Source organism: Sapajus apella, unplaced genomic scaffold (assembly GCF_009761245.1).
Source record: "Sapajus apella isolate SASKATOON/1434 unplaced genomic scaffold, GSC_monkey_1.0 scaffold22, whole genome shotgun sequence".
Classification (NCBI taxonomy): Eukaryota; Metazoa; Chordata; class Mammalia; order Primates; family Cebidae; genus Sapajus; species Sapajus apella.
The window spans coordinates 22,935,482-22,944,157 of NW_022436962.1; the positions used below are offsets into that span (position 1 = coordinate 22,935,482).

The window sequence follows — 8,676 nt, forward strand, 5'->3', positions numbered from 1 at the left end:
GCAGCAATCTTTGCTATTCTGTGGCTTCTGCTGCTGATACCCAGGTAAACAGGGTTTGGAGTGGACCTCCAGCAAACTCCAACAGACCTGCAGCAGAGGGTCCTGACAGTTGGAAGGAAAACTAACAAACGGAAAGGAATAGCATCAATATCAACAAAAAGGACATCCATACAGAAACTCCATCCAAAGATCACCAACATCAAAGACCAAAGGTAGATAAATCATAAAGATGAGGAAAAACCAGTGTAAAAAGGCTGAAAATTCCAAAAACCAGAATGCTGCTTCTTCTCCAAAGGATCACAAACTCCTTGCCAGCAAGGAAACAAAACTGAATGGAGAATGAGTTTGATGAACTGACAGAAGTAGGCTTCAGAAGGCGGGTAATAACAAACTCCTCTGAGCTAAAGGAGCATGTTCTAACCTAATGTGAGGAAGATAAGAACCTTGAAAAAAGGTTAGAGGAATTGCTAACTAGAATAAGCAGTTTAGACAAAAACATAAATTACCTAATAATGCTGAAAAACAGAGCACGAGAACTTCATGAAGCATACACAAGTATCAATAGCTGGATCAATCGAGTGGAAGAAAGGTTATCATAGATTTAAGATCAACTTAATGAAATAAAGCATGAAGACAAGATTAGAGAAAAACGAATGAAAAGGAATGAATAAAGCCTCCAAGAAATATGACAGTATGTGAAAAGACCAAACCTACATTTGATTGGTGTACCCAAAAGCAACGGGGAGAATGGGAAGTTGGAAAACACTCTTCATGGTATTATCCAGGAGAACTTCCCCAACCTAGCGAGAAAGGACAACATTCAAATTCAGGAAATACAGAGAACACTACAAAGATGCTCCTCGAGAAAAGCAATGCCAAGACACATAATGATCAGATTCACCAAAGCTGAAATGAAGGAAAAAATGTTAAGGGCAGCCAGTAAGAAAGGTCTAGTTACCCACAAAGTGAAGCCCATCAGACTTTCTCTCTGCAGAAACCCTACAAGCCAGAAGAGAGTGGGGGCCAATATTCAACATTCTTAATGAAAAATATTTTCAACCCAGAATTTCATATCCAGCCAAACTAAGCTTCATAAGCAAAGGAAAAATAAAATCCTTTACAGACAAGCAAATGCTGAGAGATTTTGTCACCACCAGGCCTGCCTTATGAGAGCTTCTGAAAAAAGCACTAAACATGGAATGGAACAATTGGTACCAGTCACTGCAAAAACATACCAAATTGTAAAGACCATCGACACTATGAAGAAACTGCATCAACTAACAGGTAAAATAACCAGCTAAAATCATAGTGACAGGATCAAATTCACACATAACAGTATTTACCTTAAATGTAAATAGGCTAAATGCCCCAGTTAAAAGACACAGACTGACAAACTGGATGAAGAGTCAAGACCCATTGGTGTGCTGTATTCAGGAGACCCATCTCACATACAAAGACATACATAGGCTTAAAATAAAGGGAAAGAGGAATACTTACCAAGCAAATGAAAGCAAAAAAGAAGCAGGGGTTGTAATCCTAGTCTCTGATAAAACAGATTTTAAACCAACAAAGATTAAAAAAAAGACAAAGAAGGACATTGCATAATGGTAAAGGGATCAATACAACAAGAAGAGCTAACTATCCTAAATATATATGCACTCAATACAGGAGCACCCAGATTCATAAAGCAAGTTCTTAGAGACCTACAAAGAGACTTAGACTCCCACACAATGATAGTGGGAGGCTTTAACACCCCACCATCACTATTAGACTGATCAATGAGACAGAAAATTAACAAGGATATTCAGTACTTGAACTCAGCTCTGGACCAAGCAGACCTAATAGACAGCTACAGAACTCTCCACTCTAAATCAAAAGAATATACATTATTCTCAGCACCACATCACACCTATTCTAAAACTGACCACATAGTTGGAAGTAAAACACTCCTTAGCAAATCTAAAAGAACAGAAATAAAAGCAGTCTCTCAGACGACCGTGCAATCAAATTAGAACTCAGGATTAAGAAACTCACTCAAAACCACACAACTACATAGAAACTAAACAACCTGCTCCTGAATGACTACTGGGTAAATAACAAAATAAAGGCAAAAATAGATAAATATTTTGAAACTAATGTGAAAAAAGACACAATGTACCAGAATCTCTGGGACACAGCTAAAGCACCGTTTAGAGGGAAATTTATAGCACTAAATGCCCACAGGAGAAAGCAGCAAAGATCTAAAAGGGAAAATTCCAACAATTTACCAGGCACTGTACTTTCTTTAATTCTCTTCTTAACCACTGTGAGGAGTGATATTATTATTAGTGATCAAATGGGCTCATAGAAGTTGGTAAGTTGGTCAAAAGCACTTAGGCATTAAGTGGTGAAGTTGGAATTGGAGCTCAGATGTGTCTGACCCTAATTTTATTGCTATTCCCTTACGCTTGGAATTTTGACATCTTCATTGCTGTAGAAGAATGAAGTTAGTCACCACTCATTTTGTTGACAGATTGACTAGATGGTCGTCCTAGAAGTGGTCATTGAACTGATGGTATTAGCTATTTCTTCTCAGACTTACTGATTGATTGCCTTTGTGTCCCAAAAGCTCTGTGTTATGAGACAGAAACACTAAAGAATAGCAAACAAGATCTTTACTTTCCATCATAGTCAAATCTAATTGGAGGAAGAGAACATATAAATAAAACCTATATGTCACCAGGTGCTAATTAATTAGTCAGAGACAACCTAATGTCTCTTCTATTTTTTTCTTATTCTAAAGATAATAACTACATATTACAGGAAAATCTCTAATCTCATTATTTCCTTAACTCTCCTTTTCAACGCATATATATATTTAGACATTTAATTGAATGATGTTTATAAATACATGTATATCCTGTTTTTAATTGAATATTGTATCATGAACACTTTCATAGCATATTATTCCAATGTATAATTTTTAATGGAAGAATAATATTTATAGTATTTAAATTTATTATATTCTGTGACTGGACATTTAGATTATTTCTAATATTTAAAAATTTTTAATAAATTATATTGCATTGAACATCCTAGGCCACAAATCTTATGTCTCTGCTTATTGACTTAGGATAAATTTATTCAGGAGGAATTGCAAATAAATTTCTGGAGATTCCTGATATATGTTAAGAGGAACATAAGACTGAATGGAGATCCTGGCCAGGTGCAGTGGCTCATGTCTGTAGTCCCAGCACTTTGGGAGGCCAAGGTGGGTGGATCATGAGGTCAAGAGATCTAGACCATCCTGGCCAACATGGTGAAACCCTGACTCTACTCAAAATACAAAAATTAGCCAGGCATGGTGGCATGTGCCTGTAGTCCCAGCTACTCAGGAGGCTGAGACAGAAGAATTGCTTGAACCTGGGAGGCGGAGGTTGTAGTGAGCCAAGATCATGCCACTGCACTCCAGCCTGGCGACAGAGTGAGACTGTGTCTCAAAAAAAAAAAAAAAAAAAAAAGAGAGAGAATAGAAATCCCTAAGCAGATTTCGGGTGCACCGCTTGGGGCACTGCCACTTTGGGCAACAAGCCCTACAGGCTAAAGTACCGTGTTATGTCTCCAATTCATTCGCCAGTTGGTATGCGTTCTTTGCTTCTTTGTTTTCTCTGAACAGAGCTTTCCATTCATTTGAAGGGGCACTTTCTGGTGGTGCATGACAGCATTTTGCATTACATTTTATTTACCGCAGAATAAATTTTACTTAATGCAAAATGCCACCAGGCACCACCAGAAAGTGCACCTTCAAATGAGTAAAAAGCCTCCTTTTGTGATAGTATAGTTTGACAGAGTTAGAATCCTTTGCTGTTTTCATATTGGCTATTTAGGATCTATATAATCTCATTGCAACTGAATATCAGGGTGTCTTGAGGCTGGCTGACTGGAGCCTTGTATCTAGTATTCCAAGAAGGTGCAAGAGAAAGAAACTAGCACTAGATGAGACTCATGAGCATAAACCCCTGCAAATTAGGAGATGTCTGCATTTGCAGCCAGACTTCTGTCATCAGCTCTGATTCCTGACATAATGAGTTGCAAGTTGTTATAATCATGGAAGACAACTGACTTGAGAGGATATCATTGATGATGTTATTTGAAGATGAGTTCAGTATAGTTAAACTTCTGTAAAAATTATTCTGGTAAGCTGATCTTAAGGCATCACATCATGTTTGATGGGTCATACTTGTAATCCCATAACTTTGTAGCACTTTGGGAGCTGAGACGGGCAGATTGCTTGAACCCAGGAGTTTGAGACCAGGCTGGGTAACATGGCGAAACCCTGTCTCTTAAAAAAAATACAAAAAGTAGCCAGGCATGGTGGCTCACACCTGTGGTCCCAGCTGCCTGGGAGGCTGAGGTGGGAGGATCACCTGAGCCCAGGGATCATGAGTTGTGATCGTGCCAGTGCATTCGAGCCTAGGACCCTCTCTCAAAAAAACAAGCAAACAAAAAATCACATTGTTTTCTCCCTTGCTGCTGGCAGGAGAGACACTTGGCATCAGCAGGCAGTATAGTTTCTCTTTTTCTTTTTTTACAGTACAAAGTTAGGGCTCTTCATTCAGGCAGTAGAGTTAGGAACAGCAAAGTAGGAGGGCTACACCATTACCATGGCAACTGAAAGCCTCATAAATGTAAAGTCCCTCGGCTTCTGTCAGGCAGGCTCTTCCTAGCTCAGCAGACACCTGTTTTCACTGACTGAGAACAAAGCCGGGCAGCCTGGCTACAGTGTGGAAGGGCAGCTGGACAAGTGGCCTCTGGTCAGTCCTGGAAGTGATTGGTGAGGGCTTCTAGTGGCTCCTGCTTCTTCAGCCCACTGTTCAGCCTGCACCCTGGCGGGCCTCTTTCAGCCTGGGCACAGCAAGCTTGCCCAGCATGCCCTTGCTTATGTGGATCTTCAGCTCCTCTTCTGAATATTCTACCTTGAACCTTTTGCTTCCAGGCCCTTCATTAATTATCATGTTTTATATTGGTAACTTTCCCTGCAGGATTGTAGTCTGGTGGGTAGAGAAGTTCCTTAAACTCATCCACCAGGGAGACCAGTCTTTTACTCATTGCTTCAACCTTGGGCAATGTCAGGTCCACTGCTTGTTCAGGCTCCATCGAATCCAAGGCCAAGGCCTCCAGGTTTTTGGAGCGCTGCTGCAGCATGGGGTTCCCAAAACTGTCACTTCTTTATTTGAATCTGAGCTTCTGAACAATAGCCTTCACCCTGTCTGTCTGCTCTGGGGTTGCCATGACTTTTTCAGTAAGGACACCTTCCATTTATCATCAGCATAGTGTAAAAAGACCAGCTGGAAGCCTGCAGGAGTCACCTGAATTTTCTGGTCATCCAGCTCCTCTTCTTGTGGCACCAAAGCCACAAAATAAGTGGGACATTCCTGCGGGGTGTGCATCCGCACAATGCTATGACCTCCTTCTCCAGAACTTGGTGAGTAGAGCACTGAACAGGGTTGAACTCCCATTCATCAACAACTCCTCAAAGTACACAAACAGGGAGGGCCTCAGGTAATGGTGCTTCTTCAGCTTTACCAAGGGCTTAAACCCATCGGAATCAAACCCGTTTCATCAAACTGTTTTAGCTCTTCTGTTTCCTCTTTCTCCAGTATAATCTGATGCCTTCCATAGATCTGAGACCTTTTGGTACTGCTAGGCAAAAGCAAACTGCCTGTATTGACCTTAAATGTGTGGGTCTTGGTTTTCACTGATTCATCTGTTTCCCAACAGAGCTTTATTGGAGGCGGCTTGAGAGCCTTCTGGATCAGATTATAAATGCCCACAGAGAGCACTATATCTTTGTCGAGCTTCAGTTTTAACCTGCTGAGTGCTCGCTTCCTGGTCTCCTTGGCTCAAACTTGCCTAAACAGGTCTTCTAGCTTGCTGGATTCTTCAAAGTGAGCCCTGAGGTCCTCATCCTCTGCTACGCCGATGATATCTCTGTAAAACAAGGATATGTCAAAGGTCCCAGGTTTCTTCAGGCGTAACAATTCAAGGAAGATGCCTGTATCTCACTGATTATTGGCCTTGGTCCTGGCCCAGCTGGCTTTGGCACTGTCATTGCCATAGGGGTTGTCTTCATTGGTGAACAACATGATCCTCCTGAACAGGACATTGCTAAAGAGGTTGTTGGCACAGACTCACAGCACTTCACTGAGTAGTCAGACCCATGCCCATCGGGTCTTGGAAACGTTTTTGTCCCTGCTGCCCCTTAAACCAGTCAAGCTCTAGAATTCATTTTACACCTGGATTATCCAATTCCTGGATGCTCAGGTCAAAAGGAGTCAACTCATCTTCACTCTGAGATTCAAACATAGCTCTGGAGCCATCAACCAAAAAATCAAAGTATTTCTTCCTGAATATTTATAGTCTCCACTTGCTTCACATGATTCTCATGGGGTTCAAGCCCTTGGTAATGCTGAAGTGCTGTGAGTCTACACCAACTTCTTTAGTGATGTCCAGTTCAAAATGTTCTTCTTCTGCTTCTTCATCACCCTCGGTTTTGTAATAAGACTTTCACCCTGACTTGTTGCTTACTGCCCACTTTGGTGCAGGCCAGGGCAGTATGGCTCTCTCAAGATTCTCTAGGCCAGTTTGGTCTCTGTCTAACTACATTATTTTAGAGACTTAGGCAAGGGCGTTCCAAAGGAATGTTCTGATATTGGTAACAATACGTATCATCAAATTGCTCTCTAGAAATGTATAAATTTACAACACCATCATAAGAGTATGTAATAGTGCTCCTTACAAAGTATGCTCACCAGGTTGGAATATTATCTTTTAAAAATCTTTGATGTATTAATTGTTTTTGTGGAGTGCTGTGGCTCAGGGTGTTGGAAGAAGCCTAGGATAAGAGAAACACAATTCTGGTTAAAACTGATGAGCAAAGATGAGCAGCGTTGGCAATGGCTCAGCTGACACTGGGGGAAATAAAAGGTTTAGCAATGGGAAGAGAAAAGGTAAGTTTGGTTTGAGATAAGATAGTTTGGATTATCTGTGGGACATCCAAGAGGTTATATGTAGTAGGTCATTGAGTATCTCTGTGTGGATCTCAACAGAAAGGTGTGAGATGTAAATAGAACATTAAAGTATTAATACATGGTAAGTAGGTCAAATCATAAGTGTAGGTACTATGGTTCAAGGAGAATTCAGAATGGGAAAGGAGTTTAATATGAAATCTTGAGGCATATCAATATTTAAAAGGTTGCAAAAGAAGCATAAGCTAAAGGTATTTAAATTTTTTTTGACAGAGAGATGGGGTCTCGCCCTGTCACACAGGCTGGAGTGCTGTGGCGCAATCATAGCTCACTGAAGCCTTGAATTCCTGGGCTAAAGCGATTTTCCCACATCAGCTTCCTGAGTAGCTAAGACTACAGGCACAAGCCACCATGTCCAGAGGAAGGCCCTTTTTTCTTTCTTTTTAAAGAAGTCTTTATTTCCTTGTTTTGCAAATAAAGCTGGCTGAGTTGGTTGCTTTTTTGTGATTAGTCAGAGACCAAATCCCATATCTTTGTCCTGTTCCTTCGACTCTTCCTTGGCTTCAACCTTAGCTGGGGCTGCAGCAGCAACAGGAGAAGGTGTGGTGGCAGCAGCCACAAAGGCAGATGGATCAGCCAAGAAGGCCTTGACCTCTTCAGCAAGTGGGAAGGTGTAATCAGTCTCCACAGACAAAGCCAGGACTCATTTGTACCCATTGATGATAGAATGGAATACTGATGCAACATTTGGGCAGTCAGTCTGCAGACAGACACTGGTAACATCGTGGACACTCTCCAGGAAGCGAGAATGCAGAGTTTCCTCTGTGATGTCAGGTACCTCAGGGTTGTAGATGCTGCCATTGTCAAACACCTGCAGGATGACCAGCCCAAGGGAGAGGGAAGAGATGTTCAGCAGCGTGGCTTCGCTGGCTCCCACTTTGTCTCCAGTCTTGATCAGCTGCACGTCAGTCAGGATTTCTATGGTGTCCCTGAAGATTTTAATGCTGATGCCTAAAGCCTGGAGAAAGGAGACCTTCTCAGGCCCTAGACCAGTGTTCTGGGCTGGCACAGTGACTTCACATGGGGCAATGGCACCAGCATAGGGGGCAGCTGGCACCTTATTGGCCAGTAGCAGGTCCCTGATCTCAGTGAGATCCTCCTTGGTGAACACAAGCCCACATTCCCCTGGATATGAGGCAACAGTTTCTCCAGAGGTGAACCGTTTTCCAGGTGCCCTCAGAGGGCCTTGCGCCTCATGGTGTTCTTGTCCATCAGCACCACAGCCGGCCTGTGGAGGGACACGCGGATCTGCTGCATCTGCTTGGAGCCCACATTGTCTGCTCCCACGATGAAGCATTTCAGATAATCATCCAACTTGGAATTAGTTGGACTTCCAGATCACCCTGTCTTCCCTGGGCATCACAGTGGTGTATCAGGGATTGCCATGCAGGGTTTAAAGACAATGTCATCTTCACAAGGGCGCCTGGTGAGAGGAGGCACTTTTATGAATAGCCACAGAGATAGAAAGAAAACTCAGAGAAGAGTACTGTCATTGAAGGAAAATAAAGAGACTTTCAGAAAGGAGAGAACGGCACATCACAAAGGAGGAAAATGGATTAAATATTAGTGACTGGGAAATGGTGATTTAATGGTGATTAGTCTGTGCTGC

At 42.1% G+C, this 8,676-nt stretch overlaps 2 pseudogenes; both read right to left on the minus strand.

The window, feature by feature from the left end:
- Positions 1-4,794: 4,794 nt before the first annotated feature.
- Positions 4,795-7,420, minus strand: LOC116559088 (annotated as a pseudogene).
- Positions 7,421-7,518: 98 nt separating this feature from the next.
- On the minus strand, positions 7,519-8,427 carry LOC116558617 (annotated as a pseudogene).
- Between the last annotated feature and the right edge of the window lie 249 nt (positions 8,428-8,676).